This window comes from Cherax quadricarinatus, chromosome 88 (genome assembly GCF_038502225.1).
Source record: "Cherax quadricarinatus isolate ZL_2023a chromosome 88, ASM3850222v1, whole genome shotgun sequence".
In the NCBI taxonomy this organism is placed as follows: domain Eukaryota; kingdom Metazoa; phylum Arthropoda; class Malacostraca; order Decapoda; family Parastacidae; genus Cherax; species Cherax quadricarinatus.
Window position 1 is genome coordinate 13,706,929 of NC_091379.1, and position 25,939 is coordinate 13,732,867.

A 25,939-nucleotide genomic window follows, 5' to 3' on the forward strand; every position below is an offset into this window, starting at 1 on the left:
AATCCTTTGACACTCCCTCTCACATCATACTGGGGCGACAAGTCCTTGACACTCCCACCCACATCATACTGGGACGACAGATCCTTGACACTCCCACCCACATCATACTGGGACGACAGGTCCTTGACACTTCCACCATATCATACTGGGACGACAGGTCCTTGGCATTCCCACCCACATCATACTGGGACGACAGGTCCTTGACACTCCCATCCACATCATACCGAGACGACAGGTAAGGACCCACAACATACTGCGACGACGGGTCCTTGACACTCCCACCCACATTATACTGGGACGACAGGTCCTTGACACTCCCACCCACATCATACTGGGACGACAGGTCCTTGACACTCCCACCCACATCATACTGGGATCACAGGTCCTTGACACTCCCACCCACATCATACTGGGACGACAGGTCCTTGACACTCCCACCCACATCATACTGGGACGATAGGTCCTTGACACTCCCACCCACATCATACTGGGATCACAGGTCCTTGACACGCCCACCCACATCATACTGGGATCACAGGTCCTTAATACTCCCACCCACATCATACTGGGATCACAGGTCCTTGATACTCCCACCCACATCATTCTGGGATCACAGGTCCTTGACACTCCCACCCACATCATACTGGGATCACAGGTCCTTGATACTCCCACCCACATCATTCTGGGATCACAGGTCTTTGACACTCCCACCCACATCATACTGGGATCACAGGTCCTTGACACTCCCACCCACATCATACTGGGACGACAGGTCCTTGACACTCCCACCCACATCATACTGGGATCACAGGTCCTTGACACTCCCACCCACATCATACTGGGACGACAGGTCCTTGACACTCCCACCCACATCATACTGGGATCACAGGTCCTTGACGCTCCCACCTACATCATACTGGGACGAAAGGTCCTTGACACTCCCACCCACATCATACTGGGACGACAGGTCCTTGACACTCCCACCCACATCATACTGGGATCACAGGTCCTTGACACTCCAACCCACATCATACTGGGACGACAGGTCCTTGACACTCCCACCCACATCATACTGGGATCACTGGTCCTTGACACTCCCACCAACGTCATACTGGGATCACAGTCCTTGACACTCCCACCCACATCATACTGGGATCACAGGTCCTTGATGCTCCCTCCCACATCATACTGGGACGAGTGTAATGTCATATGTGAGGTGATATCTCAACCTTATAAGCCTTCTACTGGTCTGTTATTTCTTTAGGTCGTTGATAACGTGAGAAATCCCGAAATCACTTAGAATTTTTTTTTTTTTTACATTGATTGTTTTTCACTTTTGTTGTGATATTATCCGCGGGGGACAAGTTCCAAGGTCTTCCGTAGATACCAAAAACCGCGGATAATAGCAAACCCTTTATAATTCATTTTTTGTTTGCATACGTACATGCCTCTGATGTTGGGTTTTGGAGGTGTGTAGTGATGGAGGCTGTAAGCAACGAGGTGATGTGATGGTGATCACATAGGTGGCAGTGTTGCTCGCCCAGAATGGCTGGTAGTGTTGGTAACCCAGTTAGTTAGTTACCATTTTGTCCTAGGCACATGTCGATTAGACACTAGGCCTGTTTTGTGTGTAAGTGTGTGTGTGTGTGTGTGTGTGTGTAGGTGTGTGAAAATTTGTGTGGACTTCCTCCAAGTGAGTCGCCTACCCTGGCAAACTCTGTTGACACCGAGCTCTGAGGTGGGTACCTCAGCCTCACAAGTGGCTTATAGGACAGATTTTCACAAATGATTGATATTGCAAGAAACCTCGCCTGCATGCACGTATAAAGGACTAACTTACTTGGTGTTGCACCTTATATCCTGATCTTCACTTCCCTAAGCTAGCCATAGCCCCTTTTGACTCCCCCTCAGAAACCACGTGCAACCGGGAGCATTAATTCCTGCAATATTCAATCGTAATTAGTGTCCTGCCTGCACCTCAGAAATTCCTATATCCAAGAGGGTATGTATCCCCTAGTATAACTATGCAGACTCAGACACTAGCTTCAGACGGCTCTGAGACACTTACTGGGCATGCTCTCTCTGTTGCACACCGGGCCCACAGTTAAAACTCACCCACGATCTCCCAAGACACTGGCCAGAACCTACGGGAAAAAGTGAAGATCTTGTCTTACTGTATGGGCTGATGGAGGAGGTCATCTACGGTACATCGAGGTGCCTCTACCAGATTTCCCCAGGTCTCAGATGTGAAGACACATGGGGGCGCCGTCTGCTGATCACGGCACGTCTTGTCCAGTTGGTGTCTGTCGTAAGAAGAACGAGCTGGTCTCCCTTCCAGACCCTCGTCTCTTCGTTCAAACTAGGGCTGCCAGTTCTCCCTAGTAAACTTATCCTAGTGTTTGCCTACATTTTCGGCCTATTACTACCTATGTTAAGGTCTTAGGTCTACTTTATCATTATCTACATTTGCCTTAGTAAACCTAATATTAATATACTATCAGTAGAACTACCTACTCCTTCCCTGAAGAGTAAATCTATAAATTAAATAAGCTTACCAACAACCGCCAACCAGAGAATGCTTTGTTTGGGAGGGTTTAAGGGCCGCCCGGCTCAGCCGACCCAACGGCCATGCTGGATCTGAGCTGTAGAACTATTTGGACCAAATAAATTTCCACAAGGTGTGTGTGTGTGTGTGTGTGTAGGTGTGTGTGTGTAGGTGTGTGTGTGTAGGTGTGTGTGTGTGTAGGTGTGTGTGTGTGTAGGTGTGTGTATGTGTAGGTGTGTGTGTGTAGGTGTGTGTAGGTGTGGGTGGTAGTGTGGACGATAGGTGAGTGAGTGGGTGAGTGAGCAGTTGGTGTGGGTAGTAATTAGGGTGGCTAATGGCTACATGACTAGGAGTGTAGATGGCATGTTAGGGTGTGTGGGCCGTGAAAACACGTAAGGTGTGGGCATTGGACACTGAGAGTGGGGCAATGAGGTCTGGAAGCTGTGAGGGAGTGGCAAGGGTGTGTAGGTGAAGATGTGGGAACACTCTGGTTTTAAGCAGTCACATACCCATATCTTTCATAACGTGCACCGGAAACAAATAAATGTTATGTTTATTGTAAGCAAGGAAGTGTGAACAACAGTGTTGTATACAGTGACTGCTCCTCACCCTTGTCGCCGGGCTTGTCCCGTGTGTAGTATTCAATGTCTCTTCCGCACCTCCCATAACCCCCCACCCCGGGCTTCCCCCACCAGACTACCTGCGCCTCTACCTAGATTACCTGGAGGTTACCTGGAGGTTATTCCGGGGATCAACGCCCCCGCGGCCCGGTCCATGACCAGGCCTCCCGATGGATCAGGGCCTGATCAACTAGGCTGTTACTGCTGGCCGCACGCAGTCCGACGTACGAGCCACAGCCCGGCTGATCCGGCACTGACTTTAGGTATCTGTCCAGCTCTCTCTTGAAGGCAGCCAGGGGTTTATTGGCAATTCCCCTAATGCTTGATGGGAGGCTGTTGAACAGTTTTGGGCCCCGGACACTTATGGTGTTTTCTCTTAGTGTACCAATGGCGCCCCTACTTTTTATTGGCGGCATTTTGCATCACCTGCCCAGTCTTTTACTTTCGTAGGGAGTGATTTCTGTGCACAGATTTGGGACCATTCCTTCCAAGATTTTCCAAGTGTAGATTATGATATATCTCTCCCTCCTGCGTTCCAACGAGTACAAGTCAAGTGCTTCCAAGCGTTCCCAGTAGTTAAGGTGCTTGACAGAACTTATACGTGCAGTAAAGGATCTCTGTACACTCTCTAGATCTGCGATTTTACCTGCTTTGTATGGAGATGTTAATGTACAGCAGTATTCCAGCCTAGAGAGAACAAGTGATTTGAAAAGGATCATCATGGGCTTGGCATCTCTCGTTTTGAAAGTTCTCATTATCCATCCTATCATTTTCTTTGCACGTGCGATCGTGGTACTGTTGTGATCCTTGAAAGTGAGATCCTCAGACATTACTACTCCCAGGTCCCTTACATTATTTTTCCGCTCTATTGTATGGCCGGAGTCAGTAGTATACTCTGTTCTAGTTGTTATCTCCTCCAGTTTTCCATAACGGAGTAGTTGGAATTTGTCCTCATTGAACATCATATTGTTTACCGTTGCCCACTGGAAAACTTTGTTTATATCTTCTTGGAGGTTAACCGCATCCTCAGCAGATGACAGCCTCATGCAGATCCTAGTATCATCCGCAAAGGATGATACGGTGCTGTGGTGTATATCTCTGTTTATGTCTGATATGAGGATAAGGAATAAGATGGGGGCGAGTACTGTGCCTTGTGGAACAGAGCTCTTCACTATGGCAGCCTCCGATTTAACTCTGTTGACCACTACTCTTTGTGTTCGATTTGTTAGGAAGTTGAAGATCCATCTCCCCACTTTCCCAGTTATTCCTTTAGCACGTATTTTATGGGCTATTATGCCATGATCGCATTTGTCAAATGCTTTTGCAAAGTCTGTGTATATTACATCTGCATTCTGATTTTCTTCCAGTGCATCCAAGGCCATGTCATACTCCTCCTCACCAATCAATATTCCAGCGACACCCCAACTTTTCCCCTCCCAGCCCCTCAAGCCCCACTAGGCCACCATCCTGGCACCTTCCCATGCCCACTATGTCAGCAATGCTACAAGATGTGCCGGGTTACCAGGAACTTCCACTACAGAGCCAATGCCGTAGAATTCGACCACGAGGCAACTGTCGGGTGTGCCACAGGGAGTGTGCACTCAATCCCTCAAATCTCGACATCAGTGCACACAGTGGATGTCTAAACTTCCAGAAAGTTCGAAGTGGGAGCAACCAATAGCCTCTCCCAGCAGACACAGCTGACTGCTACCGTGACTTCACCTCTAAAGAGGACCTAAAATCTGCAATCAAATTAAGATCCACCAGGACGCTCACACATCCTCACAGCAGCTGGCCCTCAAGCTGCTAGCAAATTCACTGACCTTTGGAAGAAAGTCAGTGATACCCCTGCAAACAACGCATCCTGGCAAACCTACTGCTATTTGCAATAACTGTCTGGGTGTCCCACCAAGGAGGGACAAGTCACTAGCAACAGCTGTTATTAGGCCAATTGTGAAACAAAATTATTTGGAGATTCTGGTAGCGGGTGAGTTATACGTCTTCGGAGGCTTCTTTACTTTATTTGCAAAATCGTGGTGGGTACACAGGCAGTGTGTTATGTCCATGGCCCGGGAGGGCCATGCCCACGAGGGAGAGAGCTAGTAGACTTGTTGACTGCTTCTAGGCCGCTGAGTGAGTGAGCGAGTGGGACCAGCGTCACACTGACTTGGGTAGGTCTAGAGAGGGCAGCACCTTAGTGCCACGAAATATGAACTAAGCTGGCAGACAGCATAGGCTGTCTACACAATAAATACATTCCGTAGAAATGATTATTAATTTCTGATATATGTTCATTGTCTTCTATTTTTCATTGTATTCCAACAGACTGATAATTAATTTTCAGAGTGAAATCAATTATAATTTAAAATTCTTCATATTTTTTTTTATTTGTCATAATTCTTGTGGTCTACTTATTCTATCTTTATCATCTTTTATTCAATATTTATGTATTATATAATTTGTTTTATGTGTTATTTTTATATAATTTCTTATCTGCCACATTTGATTTTTATATTAATGTAATATTACTGATAAGGTAACAAAAGGACCCCAATGGAAATAAGTCACTTTGACTTTTTTGGGTTATCCCAGGATCTCTACACATATACTGCTATGTATGATAAGCTATGTAACTATTTGTGTATACCTGAATAAACTTACTAGTGTGGGCTTGAAGCTGTGGGGAAGTGGTGTGGATGAAAGGTGTGCTTGTCAGTTACCTGTTGTGAGAAAACAGACAGCTTAACTCCATCTTGATGTGAAGAATAATAGTGTACAAAGAAAGAGTTATTTGCAGGTTTTCTGTAAATTTTAAAATTGAAGTCATTATTATTCTTAATAATTAAAACATCTAAAAAAAGGCAACGAGTTATTTTCCTAAAACTCAACAGTAAAGTTTATAGAATGGGCTAAGCTATTTAATTTACCAAGGAAATGGTTTATATCTACATTCTTGGGCATAAGGCACAAAATATCATCAACGTATCTGAACCATTTTGCTCTATTAGGGAGGATTGTGTTAAGCAACCTTGTTTCAAAAAATTCCATGTATAGGTTACTAAGAACAGGTGAAAAGATTTCCCATTGTCATACCAAACTTCTGAGTGTACAACTTATCATTAAATTCAAATTTTGCATCAACAATACAAAGTTTAATAAGTTTAATGATAGTAGGAACTGGCAATGGTAAATCATAATTAACAAGTTCTTCAGATAAGAAACTCAATAAATCATCAACAGGAACTTTCGTAAACAAGGAAATAACATCAAAACTAACCATGACACACGAGACCATGAAGCCCTGATCGGCCGTCACCCTGCCGCAAGTACACCTATGTTCGGTGAGGATCGGGGCGACTAGGCGAAGAGCAACACCAATCCGAATGGCCTGTGGGTCAAGTCAAGTGCCCAGGGAGGATTTGGGAACAGCTAAAAGGAAATCTGAGTGTGGTGCCTTCACTGCTAGGAGATGAGCTTTGTCCTTTCCTGAAGCGTTGGTGAGCATTGTGTTGGCGATTTTTTCCATGATGGGTTTGTCCCAGTGGGACTGTTTGTGCTCTTTGGGAGTAGCTGGTCTGCTGGAGGAGTCTGCAAGGGTGTCCAAGTGCATGGCTGCTTCAGCGAACCCGGGGTCTTGTGCTCCTACTGCATCTCTCAAGCGTTCAGGGACAATCTTCTTGACTAACCTACTGGAAGCCAAACACGACGACTGGGAGGGTTGCCTGATCCTATTGCTGATCTTCTAGTGACAGATTCAGTGCCTTCTTAAAGGATGATCTCAGGAGTGCATCATATTTGTCGAGTGTTGGGTTGTCAAAAGAGGGTGCACACCTCAGGAAGTGAATCTTGGCATAGTAAGACACCTTGTGAGGAGATACAGGGCATCATGATCGCGTATTCTCTCCTCCATTCTCTTCAGGTCATTCAATTTGTCCTTGAGGACTGTGTCGATGGCCTGGTGACCAGTGGTGCTCCAGAGAAGGTACTTTTCATGGAGAGGTAGTAGAGACTTCCAGGAGGATTGTTTGCATAGCATTGATTATTTCCTGGTTCGTTGTGATGATTTCACACTTTGAGGGATTGAGGATGAGTTCCACCAGTTGTAGGTCCTCTAACAGAGACTCTTCAGCACCTTCCAGAGTGCTGTCATCCAGGTACCAGATGTTGAGCTCGCTGCATAAGCTAGAAGTTAGTTCTCTTACTGCCACGCAGAAGGAAGAGAAGTAGAGCGAGTGGATCACCCTCCTGAACACCCTTTGATGAGAGAATTTCATATTCGCCAAACAAAAGAATTCAGTGTTTGCTGAAGCCAGCTGAAATGAAGGGAAAAAGACTAGGGAACCTATTCTGATCGGCCGGCAAGACCACATATCTCTTCACCATATTGAAAGCATTTCTAAAATCAAGTTTGACTACGGCCTTGTCCTCTGGTAGGTCCCTGATATAGGCCCTTGCCGCATGAGCTGCGGCTTCACTGCCTTGAGACCCCAAAAGCCCAGTTGGTGTGACTGGAGTAAACTGACAGCTTCCAGACGAATGTTTCATACTGCTGCGTTGGTAGCAATAAAATTTTCTCTTGCACGTTAAAAGATTATATATATACAGTGGTCCCCCGCTTTTCGTAGTTCCCGGCAATTGTAAAATTCGCTAATCATAGAGGTATTTTCGTATAAACATGGACTCGCTTTTCATAGGTTGACTCACGAGTCGTAGTTCGTCCTGGACGCATACCCACGGCGTGAGCCAGGGCGGCAGCCAGTCTGGCATTATTTACCAGTGAGCGAAGGTCCCCTCATGTGCTCCAGCGAAATATTTCATAATATTCCATTTATTTTAGTGCTTGCAAGTACTAAATAAGCTACCATGGCTCCAAAGAAAGCTCCTAGTGCCAAGCCTGTGGTAAAGAAGGTGAGAAATATGATTGAATTTAAGAAAACCATCATTGAACAATATGAAAGTGGTACAAGTGTGGCTGAACTGTCCAGGATGTATAAGAAACCCTACACAACCTTATGTTCCATAGTGGCCAAGAAAAATGAAATAAAGGATGCTGTTGTTGCAAAGGGAGTAACTATGCTGACAAAAATTAGATCACCAGTACTGGAAGAAGTTGAGAAGTTATTATTGGTGTGGATAAATGAGAAACAATTAGCAGGAGATACTCTTATGACTTCGTTTATTTGTGAAAAGGCTAGGCAGTTGCATGAAGATTTGGTAAAGAAATTGCCTGCAAATAGTGGTGAAGTGAGTGAATTTAAGGCCAGCAAAGGCTGGTTTGAGAGATTTAAGAACCGTACTGGCATACAGTGTGGTAAGGCGTGGTAAGGCTGCCAGTTCGGACCACAAGGCGGCTGAAAAATATGTGCATGAATTCCAGGAGTACATAGAGGCTGAAGGACTGAAACCTGAACAAGTGTTCAATTGTGACGAAACAGGCCTCTTTTGGAAGAAAATGCCAAAGAGGACCTTCATTACACAAGAGGTAAAGGCAATGCCAGGACACAAGCCTATGAAAGACAGGCTGACACTAATGTTCTGTGCTAATGCTAGTGGGGATTTCAAAGTGAAGCCATTACTAGTGTACCATTCTGAAAATCCCAGTGTGTTCAGGAAAAACAATGTTATGAAGAGTAAATTGTGTGTGTTTTGGAAATCTAATGGTAAGGCATGGGTCCTGAGGGAAATTTTCGTCGAGTGGTTCAATGAAGTGTTTGGCCCTAGTGTGAAGGAGTATCTCCTGGAAAAGAAAGTGGATCTCAAGTGCCTGCTAGTAATGGACAATGCACCTGCTCATCCTCCAAACTTGGATGACCTAATTTTCGAGGAGTTTGGGTTCATCACAGTAAAGTTCTTGCCCCTGAATACCACTCCTCTCCTCCAACCCATGGACCAACAGGTTATTGCAAACTTTAAAAAACTCTACACAAAAGCAATGTTTCACAGGTGCTTGACTGTGACCACAGACACTCACTTGACCCTAAGGGAATTTTGGAGAGAACACTTCAGCATCCTCCACTGCATAACCCTTATAGGTATGGCTTGGGAGGCAGTGACTACCAGGACTTCGAACTCTGCCTGGAGAAAATTGTGGCCAGATTGTGTCGACAAGAGGGATTTTGAAGAATTTGGGACTGACGCTAATGAGCCTATGTCTGTTGTAAAATCAATTGTGGCACTGGGGAGTTCCATGGGGTTGGATGTGAGTTTGGAGGATGTGGAAGAATTGGTGGAAGACCACAATGAAGAGCTCACCACTGAGGAGCTGCAAGAGCTTCAGCAGGAAGAGCAACACATTACAGCTCAGAATCTTACTGCAGAGGAGGAGGAAGAGAGATGGAAGAAGGTGCCTTCTTCAGAAATTAAAGAGATTTTTACTATGTGGGGTAAGATGGAAAGCTTTATGGGGAAACATCACCCTAGCAAGGTTGTTGTAAGCCAGGTTGGCAACATGTACAGTGACAAAGTCTTGGGCCATTTTAGGGAAGTGTTAAAGAGACGCCAGAAACAGAGCTCTCTCCACAGTTATTTTGTGAGACAGGACTCCAGTGACTCTCAAGGTGGTCCTAGTGGCATTAAGAAACAGAGAAGAGAAGCAACCCCAGAAAAGCAAATGGTACCTGAGGTGTTGCTGGAAGGGGATTCCCCTTCCAAACTATAAACAATCCACTCTCTCTCCTCCTCCAGTCTCCCATACACTAAGAAGAATCTCTAATAAAGGTAAGTGTTATGCTGTTAATGTTTCATTCATCATTTCCCATTGTATTGCTTATGTACTACATGTATATTTCATGTTAAAATTTTTTTTTGTTTTAATACTTCTGGGTGTCAGGAACGGATTAATTGTATTTACATTATTTCTTATGGGGAAAATTGATTCGTAAATCGTAAATTTCGTTTATAGTAACAGCTCCAGGAACGGATTAATTACGAAAAACGAGGGACCACTGTATATGGGTCTACCTCTAGTGTAAATTGTGGGACCCTACAACCCCATCTATTCATTTTTATATTAATAGGTTTGTTGCGAATAAGAAATTTTATAAAGAACTTCAGAATGTGGTCTGTTACTATTTTCTTCATAGGCAACAAGATTTTGGATCAGAGTTAGTTAAAGATATTTTAGATACAATACTTTATCTTTTGTCTGTACCTAATATTATATCTTAATACTTTATGTACAATAAATTTACAATAATATACATATTTAGTTCAAAATCATGGAAATATCACATTAATAAGGAAGATTAATTTTTCTTCCTGTAATTAAGTCTTCACTAACATTTACCTCTTTGTCTTAACAAGACTGTATAAACTCAAACTACAAAATGTACAAGATTCAACAAGACCTTTGAATCCGGCCGTAAAGGAGGTAGAAAGCAAGAGTTTGTCTGAGAAAACGTATCTTTATAGATTACTGAACTGACCAAGAATATAAATATCAAAACAATCTTCAGAGCAATGAGGAACAAACTGAGTCATCTCTAGAGACTAATTCTCAAACCCATTCAAACTGTACACCCTAAGAGAGAACCAATATACGATCAGTTGTCAAGGCTAGAACAGGGAGCGGACTGACTACCTGCCAGTCTGTTGACCCGTAGTCAGGTTGGATCACCTGATCCAAACGTCAGTCAGCTGGACATAAACAATTGAACAATTTACCTGATGGTTCCGAGACTTATATGCTCTATATACATAAGAAATCCTACCTAAAAATAATAATAATAATAATAGTGATAATACCATGGTATTTTTTATATATTAACAGATAATAATATAACACCGAAAGTCTCTGTTTTAGCTATAAACGGGGACTTTCGCGCTATAATATTAAGTGATGATCATATTTTCTTTCAATAGTTAAATATCACAGGATGACCAATCTCCAAGATATAACAAGGTTAGAAAAGATTTATGAGAAACATTCCTGGTATAAAGATGACATATACATGATGTCTGAGGTATACTTTTCAAGTACAAATTGCTACATGTTTATCACATATTACAGGGCAAAAATCTCATCCAGCTCCTCAGAGCTGCAGCGCATGCCCAAGATTCATCAGGCATTACCTCTCTGAACTGCAGCGTTGAGTCGCTGGAATAGAAAACTACGTGCACTGGGATCCCTAGTTACCCTGATTAGTCTTTTGCTTAGTTTCTTAAAGAACTTAGACGTTCTCTTTCCTCATGGGCCAAGGGTGTCCGAGCCTGCGAGAACAAACATATAATGATGGGCAAATTCACCATATTTTCTAGAATTTTTTGAACTTCTTGAAACTGGCAGCCGACCCTCCTTCCTCCCTGGTGTACTAGAGATAGGTATCAGCCAATGTGGATGCACATGTGTAGTCCCATACCACCTGCTTGTCGCCTGTCCAGACTTGAAGGGTAATACCATATGGATGCTTTTGGTTATCATCAGATCTGCATAACTGGGGTAGCTCCCTTACTGCTGGGCATCTGGCTGTTGTGAGGCTCCTTTTGAAAATGCTATTAACCTCTTCATGCCTTGCAATCTTTCCTGTGGATCTACAGCACACAAGACTGTTGTACCCAAATCGGCCTGCTAATTAACTGTCATAAATACACCTGTGTTTCGTGGGAATAGGTGCAGCAAGTCGAAGGGCAACACCAATGCGAATGGTGTGTGGGTCGAGGAGTGTGTCAAGGCTGGAGTTGGAAAACATTCAACAAAAAGTCCCCTGAATGAGGAGCTCTCACTGCAAGGAGGCTGTCTCTATCTTTCCCCAACACACTCTGAAATAATTTTGAGGTTATATTCCACACTACTGAGCTATATTCTACACTTCTGAGCTATATTCTACACTACTGGGCGTGCAGATCTAGTTTCAGAGCCTGTTAGATTATCCCAGATCATGGCTCCGTCAACGAACTTTTGGTCATGGACTCCAACCTTGTCCCTACGATGTTCAGGGAGAATCGCTGCTACAAGTTAACTGGATGCCACACATAAGGACAGGAAAGCAGGTAGCACCATTAAAGCATGGCGCAAACTACTCTTGTTTTGCAATATCTGTCTTGCAGTTCCTGAAACACGAGGTAAACTGCTGACCACATCAGTCATCAAGGCAGTGCGCAACTACCCAAGAACGGATGATTGTGTCCCTCTGCCCCATCATCGCAGGAATCACAGAGGTAGACCCAAGAAAAAATCCACTGAAAACGAGAAAATCTGCGCACAGGTTAGCAAAAAAATCGAAGAGGGTAACACAGTGGGAGCAATCAGAATAATTGCAAGTGACGACACTGTAGCTCCCAAAGATTAGACCACAGCCCAAGTACTACGAGACAAACATCCTACCAGGAACACTATAGCTATCAACAACAACCTTGAGGAAGACCCCATCACTGAACAATTAATTTTGCCAGAATCAGAAGTCTATAAGGCGATTGTGTAACCTTATAGGTTACACAATCGCCTTATAGAGGTTACACTGGAATTCGACCTCAGCACCTCAGAGAGATGGTAAATCCAGTACTAGGTGCATCTGCATCAATTCTTCTCACCGAGTTAACAACTTTCGTCAACAACTGCCTGGCTGGGCGAATCTCAGAAGAAATTAAATCTTTCATTTTTTGGAGCCTCACTATGTGCTTTGAAGAAGAATGATGGGGGAATCAGACCCACTGCTGTTGTAACACTCTTCGCCGTCTCGTTGCCAAAGCAGAAGTAAGAAACATTCGACTAGAAGCTGCCAGCTTACTCCAGCCACACCAACTAGGATTTGGGGTATCTCAAGGCAGTGAAGCCTAAGCTCATGTGGCAAGGGCCTACATCAGGGACCTACCAGAAGACAAGGCCATAGTCAAACATGATGTTAGAAATGCCTTTAATATGGTGAAGAGAGTTGCTGTCTTGCAAGCTGTTCGGGATTGGTTCCCGAGTCTTTTTCCCTTCATTTCAGCCGGCTACAGCAAACCCTCAATTCTTTTGTTTGGAGAACATGAAATTCAATCATCAGAGGGTGTTCAGCAGGGTGACCCACTCGCTCCACTTCTCTTCTGCTTGGCAGTAAGAGAACTAACTTCCAGCCTATGCAATGAGCTCAATATCTGGTACCTGGATGATGGCACTCTGGCAGGTACTGAAGAGTCCCTGGTGGGGGACCTACAACTGGTGAAAACACAGGAAGAAGACTTGCTACTCATCCTTAATCCCTCCAAGTGTGAAATCACAGCGAACCAGGAAATAATCAATGCTGTGCGAAGAATCCTCCCAGAAGTCTCTACTACCACTCCGTCCAACAGTACCCTCTTGGGAGCACCGCTGGGTCACCAGGTCATCGACACTGTCCTCAGGGACAAATTGAATGACCTGATGAGAATGGAGGAGAGAATAAGCGATCTTGATGCCCATGATGCTCTGTATCTCCTCACAAGATGTCTTACTATGCCAAGACTCACTTACTTCCTGAGGTGTGCACCCTCTTTTGACAACCCAGCACTGGATGAATATGACGCACACCTGAGATCAACTTTAAAGAAGGCACTGAGCCTGTCAATAGAGGATCAGCAATGGGATCAGGCAACCCTCCCAGTGCGACTGGGAGGTATAGGGGTGCGCAAAGCAATGCATGTTGCTTTACCTGCTTTTCTGTCTTCGTGTTTGGCTTCCAGTGCATTAGTCAAGAAGATAGTTCCCGAACGCTTGAGAGACGTGGTAGGAGCTCAAGGCCCCAGGTTTACTGAAGCAGCGATTCGGTGGGACACCCTTACAGACTCCTCCAGTAGACCAGCTCCTCGCAAAGAGCACAAACAGTCCCATTGGGACAAACCCATCATGGAAAAAATCGCCAACACAATGCTCTCCAACGCTTCAGGAAAGGACAAAGCTCGTCGGTTGGCAGTGAAGGCACCACACTGAGGAGATTTCCTGTTAGCTGTTCCCAATTCCTCCCTGGGCACCCGTCTCGACCCACAGGCCATTCGGATTGGTGTTGCTCTTCGCCTAGCCGCCCCCATCCTCACAGAACATAGGTGTATTTGCGGCAGGGCAACAGCTGATCAATTCGGACTTCATGGTCTCATGTGTCACACAGCAGAAGGGAAATATGCCAGATATGAGGAGGTCAATGACATCATAAAGAGAAGCCTCGCTACAGCCCGTTGCCCAGCTCAACTGGAACTCCAGTTACAGAGGTCTGATGGAAGTCAAAAGCGTCCTGATGCAGCCACTATGCTACCCTGGAAAGATGGAAAGCAGATTGCCTGGGACTACACCTGTGCCTCCACATTGGCAGACACCTACTTGCCATACTCTGTAGTGGAAGGGAGTGGAGCTGACAGCCACAGGGAGACTCGGAAGATCCGAAAATATGAAGACCTTTCTCTTGCTATAACTTCATTCCAATAGGGTCGGAGACCCTTGGAGCATGGGGCAAGTGTGCTCTAAAGTTCCTCAAAGAGCTGGGTGAAAAGCTCATCATAGAAACCAAGGACCACAGGGCGACCAGCTACCTCTTTCAGAGACTCAGTGAGGAAATGCCTGCAGCATTCTGGGCACGCGGCCCACCGCAGGGGAGCTGGACGAAGTATTCGAGATGTAGCTCTGAGTTACATATGTTGTTTTACTTTCCATTGTATTTTTGTGAATGTTTGGCCAATGTATTTTGTCTTTAAATAAAACATACTTGAAATATAGGGGGTGGCAGGAGAAAATTCTCTAACAGCTTCAGGGAGAACCTTGAGTTTTCCCTGAAGCAAGTTTATTATTTTCTCTGAGGATGAGGGTCCCTAGGACAGTTCTAGAGGTGGTACCTCCTTATATATATATATATATATATATATATATATATATAAAAACACTGATCTCTGGCTGAAGGAGACTCGAACCTACGAACCTTAGGACAAGGTACGCAGTGCTTTACCAATCTACCCACACTGGACAATACCTTGGCGTGTAGCTTGCACTACACGTTTTCATCCAAGACAGCCAGCTTTCAGGGAGAAGGCTTACAGCTTTTTATCTCATCCCCTGCATGCATCAGCCTTACTAGAGATTTGAACAATGCAAGGAATTCCCGAGAGCAGGCGAAATATACACAAACACTGATCTCTGGCTGAAGGAGACTCGAACCTACGAACCTACGAAGCTGTAAGCCTTCTCCCTGAAAGCTGGCTGCCTTGGATCAAAACGTGCAGCGCAAGCTACACGCCAAGGTATTGTCCAGTGTGGGTAGATTGGTAAAGCACTGCGTACCTTGTCCTAAGGTTCGTAGGTTCGAGTCTCCTTCAGCCAGAGATCAGTGTTTGTGTATATTTCGCCTGCTCTCGCGAATTCCTTGCATATATTTAAGGTACCACCTCTGGAACTGTCCTGGGGACCCTCATCTTCAGAGAAGTGAATAAACTTGCTTCAGGGAAAACTCAAGGTTCTCCCTGAAGCTGTTTGAAAATTTTCTCATATCACCCTCTCTAAATTATATATATGCTTTATTTAAATACAAAACACATTGACAAAAATACAATACAATAGGTAGTAAAACAACATAGGTAACTCAGAGCTACATCTCAAATGCTTCTTCCAGCTCCCCGGCGGTGTGTCGCATGCCCAGAATGCTGCAGCCATTTCCCCTGTGGATCGCGACACTGAGTCTCTGAAAGAGGAAGCTGGTCGCCCTGTGGTCCTTGATTTCTATGATGAGTTTTTCACCCAGCTCTTTGAGAAACTTTAGAGCACACTTGCACCATGTTCCAACGGTCTTTGCCCCTATTGGGATGAAGTTATAGCAAGGGGGAAGGTCTTCATATTTGCGGGTCTTCTGGGTCTCCCTGTGGCTGGCAGCTCCACCCCTTTCAGCTATGGAGTATGGCAAGTAGGTGTCTGCCAATGTGGCAGCACAGGTGTAGTCCCAGACAATCTGCTTTCCATCCTTCCAGGGTAGCATAGTGGCTCCATCAGGACGCTTTGGCTTCCATCAGACCTCTGCACTTGTGGGTTCCTGTTCAGCCGGGCAACGGTCTGTGGTGAAGCTTCTTTTTATGATGTCGTTTACCTCCTTATGTCTGGCATACTTTCCTTCTGATGTGAGACACACGAGACCATGAAGTCCGAATTGATCAGCCATCGCCCTGCCGCAAATACAACTATGTTCGGTAAGGATGTGGGCGGTTAGGAGAAGAGTATTATTATTATTATTATAATAAAAAAAGAAGCGCTAAGCCACAAGGACTATACAGTGCTGCAGGGCAGGAAGGAAGCGAGGGCATCAGGTGGCAAAAGGGAGATGGATGAGTAATAGGTTACGGATAACAGCGGGGTAGTGGATGGTGAAAGGGTAAAGGGCAGCAAGAGACTGAACTAGAAAGGGCTGAGGGGAGTGCGAAAAGTATCATCAGAGTTTGTGGAGTAAATCAGTCGTTGTCAAGAAGTCAATGAGAGAGTCAGGATTAAAGGAGGGTCCATCAGCAAGAAGGGAAGGTAAAGAGAGAGTAGTAGAACGAAGACGACGTTGGAGGTAAATTCTGCGTGCTCGTTGATAGAGAGGGCAGTCTAACAGAATGTGGCTAATCGATACTGGAACTTGACACTGTTCACAGAGAGGAACAGGGTGCCTCTCCATGAGATACCCATGAGTAAGACGAGTGTGGCCAATGCGAAGGCGGGAGAGAGTGGTCTCCCAACCTCAGCACTGATGACAAGAAGACGGCCAGTAACCTGTGCTCGGTTTAATAGAATGAAGTTTGTTACCGAGCAGAGTTGACCAACGTTGTTGCCAACGGGTGCGAAGGTGGGTAGCTATTGCAGCAAAATAGTCCAGAAATGGAACACCTCGATAGGAAATTGGTAGGTCATGCACTGCTGACCGCGCAGCAGTGTCTGCCTGTTCATTGCCCTGTACATCGACATGACCAGGGACCCAACAAAAAACAATATCTTTATGTTTGGTAGAGATACGGCGTAGCCAAAGTTGGATACGGAGAACTAGGGGATGAGATGTATCAAATTTTCGTATAGCCTGTAGAGCACTAAGGGAGTCTGAGACTACTACAAATGATGACACAGGCATTGATGCGATACGAATAAGTGCTGCAAGAATGGCATACAGTTCAGCAGTAAAAATGCTAGCTGAAGATAGTAAATGCCCCCGCACGACGCTGTCCGGAAACACTGCTGCGAATCCGACGCCGTCTGAAGACTTAGAGCCATCTGTGTACACAGCGGTGGCATGAGAATGGGAGTGGAAGTGATCAAGAAAAAGAGACGGGAAGCCACCGTAGGCAGTTGAGCTTTCGAGCAAGGGAGTGAGAAAGAACAGACCCGAACAGCTGGAACTTCCCAGGGGGGTAGGGAAAAGTGAGATGCTACATGAACATATAAAGGTGGTAACTGAAGGGAAGACAAGAGTGAATGTAGGCGAAGAGAAAAGGGACGGAGCAAACAGGGGCGGCGAACGAATAAAGAATGTCTACTAATATCGGTGACCATTCTATAAATGGAAGGATTGTGTAGATTGTGAGAGCGTACATAGTAGCGAAGGCAATGGGCATCACGGCGATCAGACAAGGATGGAACATTTGCTTCTGTATAGAGGCTTTCAACAGGGGAAGAGCGAAAAGCACCAAGGCACAAACGTAAGCCTTGGTGATGGATAGAGTTAAGGCTAGAGAGAGTAGCAGGAGAGGCCGTGGAATAAATCTGGTCACCATAATCGAGTTTCGATAAAACGAGGGCTGAATGTAGGCGAAGCAGAGTTCGACGATCGGCTCCCCATGAAAGATGAGCAAGGGTTTTAAGAAGGTTTAGCCGGCTGTGACAAGTTGCCTTCAGAGAGGTAATGTGAGGTTTCCAGGATAACCGACGGTCAAAGAGAAGGCCTAGAAACCTGACAGTATCACGTTCGGGGATACGGGAGCCATAGAGATACAAAGGATGATCGGAGATAACTGAGCGTCTAGTGAAAGTAATTTGGTGAGTTTTGGTACTTGAAAATTTAAACCCATGCGTGGTGGCCCAAGTGGAAACACGGTCGACCGCATGCTGGAGAGAAACTGCAATAAGGTGACAGTCAGCGCCTGCACAAGCAATAGCGAAGTCATCAACATAGAGTGATGACCAAATATTGGGTGGAAGAACAGAGGCCAAATCATTTATAGCAAGGAGAAACAGTGTTGTGCTTAGAACACATCCCTGAGGGACACCTTCAGCTTGGACGAAGTCCGGGGAAAGAACATTATTGACTCGAACACGGAAATGTCTGTCAGTTAAAAAGTTCATAAGGAAGGATGGTAGATTGCCTCGGAGGCCTAAGGAATGGGCCTGGGCCAAAATATTATACCTCCAAGTTGTGTCATACGCCTTCTCAAGGTCAAAAAATATGGCAATAACTGAGTGATTATTCGCAAAGGCATTACGAACATACGTATCCAAGCGTAGTAAGGGGTCTATGGTAGAACGACCCTTACGAAAGCCATATTGACTAGCGGAGAGACTGTTGTGAGTCTCTAAATACCACATTAAACGTCGATTTACGAGGCGTTCCATCACTTTGCAAACTGCACTAGTAAGAGCGATGGGGCGATAGTGGGAGGCATCATGTCCTGTAGTACCCGGTTTGCAGAAAGGGAGAACAGTGGCAGATTTCCACAGCTGGGGAAGAACTCCTTGTGCCCAAATAAGATTGAAGAGGTGTAAGAGGACTACAAGGGCTGACCGATGTAAATGTTGTAACATACGAATATGAATGTCGTCAGGCCCAGCTGCCGATGATCGGCAAGCTGAGAGCGTTGCCTCCAGTTCTTGAAGTGTAAAAGGCACATTATACTGTTCTTCTCTGAGAGTAGAAAAGTCCAAGGGTACTAACTCTCTGGCAGACTTTGAGGAAAGAAACGAGGGGCATAGATGGAGCCCTCGGGAAATACGGACCAGATGTGTGCCAAGTTCAATGGCAACGTCGAGAGGGTTTGCTACATCAACACCAGCGACCCGTAGAACAGGAGCCGGGTCAGGAGAGTATTTACCACTCAATTTCCTCACTTTTTTCCAGACTGCACTCATAGAAGAAGCAGAGGTGATGGTGGAAACATAGTCTCGCCAACAAGTGCGTTTAGCTTCACGGATGACACGGCGAGCGATCGCACACTTCTGCTTAAAATCAAGAAGTCTCTCAGCGGTTCTATTGTACCGGTACCTGCCCCATGCAGCACGTTTCAAACGTACTGCACGAGCACAAGCAGGAGACCACCAAGGCACGCACTTCTGAGAATGCCTGCCTGAGGTTTGGGGTATAGAATGAGAAGCTGCGGTATAAACTGATGTCGAGAAGATGTGTAGGAGCTCATCAATGGAGGATGAAGAAGGAACCTCACTAAAAGCAGTGAGGTGTGAGTAAAGATCCCAATTTGCCCGATCAAATTGCCAGCGAGGGCTACGGAAAGGTGGTGAATAGGAAGGAGAAATAAGAATGATCGGAAAATGATCGCTGTCATGTAAGTCTGGTAGAACAGACCAGGTGAAGTCTAGTGCAGTGGAGGAAGAGCAGACTGATAGATCGATGCAAGAGAGAGTATGAGTACGAGGATCAAAATGGGTGGGAGTACCCGTATTTAAAACATGGAGGGGGTGAGAGGCGAGAAAAGCCTCCAACTCAATGCCACGTGAGTCACAATGAGACCCCCCCCCCAGAGGAAATGGTGGGAATTAAAATCACCAAGTAACAGAAGTGGTGGTGGTAAGGATGAAACAAGAAAGGCAAAGTCTGGGATAGAAAATGCTCGAGAAGGAGAGAGATATAAAGAACATATTGTAAACCACTTATTCAAGTGGATACGGGCTGCAGTGTAATGCAGCGAGGTATGGACAAATAGTTGACAGTACTGAATATCATTGCGTAGAAGAAGGGCACTTTCATTAAAGGTCCCATCTGAGAAAGGATCCGAAGAATACAATAAATTATAGCCTGAGATAGGTTGGAAAACAGCCAAGTGTAATTTTGGTTCTTGTAAGCAAGCACCAACAGGGGAAAACCTGGAAAGCAACATCTGAAGCTCACCCCGATTACCCCTGAGGCCGCGGATATTCCACTGTAAATAGGCCATGATTGGCGATGAAGAAAATATCAGGAATCTGTAGGTAAAGGCACCTACAGACTAGAGGGGTTAGAAAAGTCAACGTGTGGTGGCATTGGAAGACGTTCAAGTAGCGAAGGAACGGAGCGTTGCGAAGAATGGGGTTGTGAAGATGGAGGAGAGGGAAGAGAAGGAACAGGAAGTGAATCAGTGTCCATTGAAGGTTTAGTCTCTGCAATATATTCTGAAATGGCTTCAAGTGTTTCTGAATTCAAAGATGTATGGGAGACCATATTGGAGATAGAAGGAGGAGGGTGAGTAAAGATTGAGACAGTAATGGACTGTACCAAAGTAGAGGGGGAGGGAAGAGTGTAAGGGACTGGAGATGAAGTGTAGGGGGGGACAGAAGAGGCAGAAACCTGGGAGGTGGCAGAAGAGGGAGAAACTTGGGAGGGGACTGGGGTGGAAGGCATAGTACGAGGAGGAGGGTGAATCTCCACACTTGTAATTGAGCCAGAGAGAGGGGAAGAACTAGGTACAGAGACTGGAAAGGTAAAGTGTGGAGGTGGAAGAAGGGAAGGAAGGGGCAAAGAAGATTTGAGCAATGTGGATTTTTTGGACTTCTGAGTAGAGGGGCGATTGTTATTAGGTGTCGTACGAGGTCTTGTCGATACTGGGACTTGTGAGGAAGGACGCAAAGATGTGAGAACAGACTGAGTTGTAGTCGGGACGTCAGAGCCAAGGACAGCAAAAGGATTAGATGCCGTAGTGGCTATGGGAGGGGTAACAACAGAGGAGGCTGCAGAAGATGGGACCCCAGAAGTGGGGGGATGTTTGGAAACACGAGAATAAGAAACACGGGGTAGTCTCCCTTGGAGGCGGAGATGAGTAACTGCCATAGCATAAGGGAGACCTTCTGCCTCTTTGAGGCAACGGATTTCACGTTCATTTAAGTAGACCTGGCAACGGCGGGAGTACAAAGGGTGAGCTTCATTACGATTAAGGCAAGATGGAGATTGACTGCAAGATGTATTAGAATGGTCATCGGCACCACAGACTGGGCATTCGGCCATAGATCTGCAATATTTCGCTGGGTGACCAAAACGCCAGCAATTTCTACATTGTTGCGGTGTAGGTATCACCTTTCGAACTTGTAACCGATGTCCCGTGACATATACAGAGGACGGGAGTTCTCGGCTGTCAAAAGTTAAACGAGCCACATTGCAAGGGTAACGTCTCCGCCCCCGGGCAGGAAGGACATAAGTGTCTACTTTGAGGATTGGGAGATCCTGGAGTTCCAGCTGTTCAAAAATGTCATTGCCACATGACTGGAAATTCTGTTGGACTATGGTATGGGGCAGAATGACAGTACCACTACAAGAATTGAGAGAAAGATGTTTTTCAATAGTGATAGGAGTAGTATCGATATTCGAAAGGAGAGAAAGATCATGAGCTTGGGTAGCATTCTGGACAGTGACGATGCGCGTACCGCTCTTGAGAGCATGAAATGAAATATCTCTGCCAACATGACGCAGGAGCGCTTTGCCAATACTATGGTCAGAAAGGTAGGCAGAAGAAGAAGTCGGTCTTAAAGTAAAGAATTTAGTCCATTGTGTGGTTCGAAACTGAGCGTGGAGAGGGAGTGCTTGACGCGTCGGTCTTTTCCGAGTAGAATGGGAAGGTAACGAAGGAGCATCATCAGGAGATTGACGTTGGCGTTTAGGAGTAGGACTGGAGATGGTCCAGCGTGAAATGGGTGGGCGATTCGAAAATTGCCGTACCGTAGACGGAGAAGCCGGAAGCATAGTCAAAGGAGAGCGGAGTTCAGACAAATCAAAGGAGTCAGTCGAAGCCCCGGTACCTGAAGCGGGTGAGGAAACAGCACCAGCAAGAGGTACAGGGGCATCAGGAGTGTCTGAAGAGTGGTCTAAACACAAGGCAGGGTCAGAATGGGGTGCGGTATCAAGAAGGGGCCCGGGGGTAGTGGGTTCATGGACTAGGGCTGCCATGGTTAGGTTACTCCTTTGCTTTTTGTTTTTAAGAAAAAAAAAGAAAGAAGAAAAGAAAATAAAAATAAAAAAAAAGAATAAAAAAAGGGGGGAGCGGGGAGGAATAGTTCCCAGGAGGAATGAAAGGGCCGGAAATCTCCCTCCGCGCCCAAGAGGACCTCAACACCGCTAGTAGTGCAGATGCAGCATGGAACCCGTGCCATACCCTACCCTTCATGCCAGTAAACCAGCAATCCAGGATAGCAACCTCACATCTGCCGAGCTACCTCGGTGGACAAAAGAGAGGGCGGCCGGATATCCACCACAAAGCATACCTCCTTCGGCCACCACCCCCGGAATCCGAAAGGTGGCTTCCAGAGATACACCCGTCGCCCGAAAGACACCCAAAGCTACTCCGGGATACCGGAGAGGGATCGGGACATCCCCAGGCAATCCAGATTCCACGGCAAACTACGCCACCGCCAAGAACCTCAACGGAATGGGATGGACCCCGGTGTCCTTTCCCCTACCTAGGAACTAGCACGCCTGTGGGAGAAATCCCAAAGGCCAAAAAGAGGAAGGGCAAAAGGGAGGGGTGAGGAGGAGGAGGAGGAATGGAAAAAGGGGAGGATGGGGAGGATGGGATAGGGGAGGGGAGAATGGGGGGTAATTAGGTTCGGTCTGAGGAAGAAGACCGACAGGGCTAATTCCTCAGACCAAGAGCCTCTTCACCACGCCAAGGAGCCCCCCTTGAAGAGGTAGGAGAAGAGTAGCACCAATCCGAATGGCCTGTGGGTCGAGTCAAGTGCCCAGGGAGGAACTGGGAACAGCTAAAAGGAAATCTCCTGAGTGTGGTGCCTTCACTGCCAGGAGATGAGCTTTGTCGTTTTGTGAAGCATTGATGAGTATTGTGTTGGCGATTTTTTCCATGATGAGTGAGACTGTTTGTGGTCTTTGGGAGGAGCTGGTCTACTGGGGGAGTCTGCAAGGGTGTCCCACCACATCGCTGCTTCAGTGAACCTTGAGCCCCTACCATGTCTCTCAAGCGTTTGGGAACCTACCAATTGTACTGGGAGGGTTGCCTGATCGGATTGCTGATCCTCTAACGACAGGTTCAGTGCCTTCTTAAAGATGATCTCAGGAGTGCGTCATATTCGTCGAGTGTTGGGTTGTCAAAAGAGGTGCATAGTAAGGCACCTTGAAAGAAGATACAGAGCATCATGGGCATTAAGATCGTTTATTCTCTCCTCCATTCTCTTCAGGTCATTCAATTTGTCCTTGAGGACAGTGTTGATGGCCTGATGACCCACCGGTGCTTCCAAGAGATACTGTTGGATGGAGTGGTAGTAGAGACTTCTGGGAGGATTGTTCGCACGGCATTGATTATTTCCTGGTGTGTTGTGATGATTTAGGTTGCAGGTTCTCTAACAGGGACTCTTTAGTGCCAGCCAGAGTGCCATTATCCAGGTACCAGATGTTGAGCTGGCTGCATAAGCTGGTAGTTCTCTTACTGCCAAACAGAAGGAAGAGAAGTGGAGCGAGTGGGTCACCTTGCCGAAAACCTTCTGATGAAAGAATTTCATGTTCTCCAAGCAAAAGAATTGAGGGTTTGCTGTATCCGGCTGAAATGAAGGGGAAAAGACTGGGGAACCGATTCCAAATAGCCGGCAAGACTACATCTCTCGTTACAATATTAAAGGCATTTCTATAATCAAGTTTGACTACAGCCTTGTCTTCTGGTAGGTCCCTGATGTAGGTCCTCGCCGCATGAGCTGCGGCTTCACTGCCTTGAGAGACCGCAAATCCTAGTTGGTGTGGCTGGAGTAAACTGGCAGCTTCTAGGCGAATGTTTCTTACTGCTGCTTTGGCAACGAGACGGCGAAGAGTGTTACCAACAACAATGGGTCTGATTCCCCCATCATTTTCTTCAAAACACATAATGAGGCTCAAAAAAGAAAGGTTTAATTTCTTCTGAGATTCGCCCAGCCAGGCAGTTTTTGACGAAAGTTGTTAACTCGGTGAGAAAAATTGATGAAGATGCGCTGAGTACTGGATTTACTATCTCTTTGAGGTGTGGTCGAATTCCAGTGTAACCTCCTGCAGATCCTGCTGGAGGTTACACAATCGCCTTATAGTCTTCTGATTCTGGCAGAATTTATTGTTCAGTGATGGGGTCTCCCTCAGGGTTGTTGTTGATGGCTATAGTGTCCCTTGATGGATACTTGTCTCGTAGTAATGGAAATATAAACACAAGATTTTAGCTACCCAAGATTTTAGACTCTATAACCCCACTCGGCAGATCATCGGATGCTGTATTCTCCACCTGACCTCAACATTCTGAACCTGACTATAAATACTCACGTACCTTCCACACCAGGTAGATCTGTCTGTCACTTGAAAAAGCCCACTGTGTGGGCGAAACGTTGTCAATAAAGGATCACATTAAACTGCATATGTGTTTATATTTCCATTGTGTCGGTATTTTATACCATTTATTTCCATTGTCTCGTAGTACCTGGGCTGTGGTCTCATTTTTGGGAGTTACTGTGTCGTCACTTGTAATTATTCTGATTGCTCCCACTGTGTTACCCTTTTCGATTTTTTTGCTAACCTTTGCACAGATTTTCTCGTTTTCAGTGAAATTTTTCTTGGGTCTACCTCTGTGATTCCTGCGACGATGGGGCAGAGAGACACAATTATCCGTTCTTGGGTAGTTGCGAACTGCCTTGATGACTGATGTGGTTAGCAGTTTGCCTCGTCCTTCAGGAACTGCAAACTGCCGAACGGGAATAGGTTGCGCCATGCTTTAATGGTGCCTCGGGCTTCTAAGTTGGTGGAACCTCCAACAAGTGATCGATGCAGTGAAATCAAAACTGCCAGGAGCATCGCCCCCACAAATAGCGTTTTGCTTGGAGCACCGACGGCCAGAGTATTGCAAATAAAGAGAGGAGAGCTTAGAATATACCAGGAGAGGATAGGCCAGAATATACCAAGATAAGAAAAGAGAGGTCAGAATATACCAAGATAAGAAAAGAGAGGTCAGAATATACCATATAATTCATTACCTTGTTATGAGTAACTCACTGTTAGCTACTTGCTCCTCTTATACAGTTAATTGTTGTTACTGTTATTGTGTAGTTAATGATGACTTTGGAGACGTTGGTATCACATAACACTGGACAATCCTGGCACCACCACCATCACTGCCACTCACTCGTCTCCAGCCACAACCTAGACTGGATGAGTGAGACCACAGGTACCCCCAGAGAGCTCTCAAGGCACCAGTGTAATGATTATCACTTACATTGTTGAAGTAGTTTTTTATTTTATTTAAAACTTATATATATATATATATATATATATATATATATATATATATATATATATATATATATATATATATATATATATATATATATATATTAATACATATATATTTACGTCAAACATACATAAAACATGACTATATAATTGCTAACATGTGCTGAAACTCCACCACCATTCCAACAGATAACTGAAACACATACACAATAACACTAAATACAATACTAACACAGTCACCCCTCACAGCACAAAATAATGTGAGGTCTATGCATATTCTTACAACTTTATAAACATTAGACATGCATATTACATTTAATTGAACAATAGAGAGGAACGTATAAGAATACATTTGCATTTTCCTAGTTTACGAACAAATAAGCAATACTAGCATCACTATGCAACCTCAACACTTGTGCAATCTTCACGCAACACAA

General features: G+C 45.5%; 1 long non-coding RNA gene across 1 annotated transcript in view; it reads right to left on the reverse strand.

The window, feature by feature from the left end:
* The window catches only part of LOC138855277 (uncharacterized), a 68,535-nt gene extending 43,115 nt beyond the window's left edge, over positions 1–25,420 (reverse strand). Inside the window, exon 1 of the long non-coding RNA XR_011394483.1 lies at positions 25,247–25,420. This is a non-coding gene — a long non-coding RNA (uncharacterized lncRNA). The remainder of the gene's footprint in view (positions 1–25,246) is intronic.
* Between the last annotated feature and the right edge of the window lie 519 nt (positions 25,421–25,939).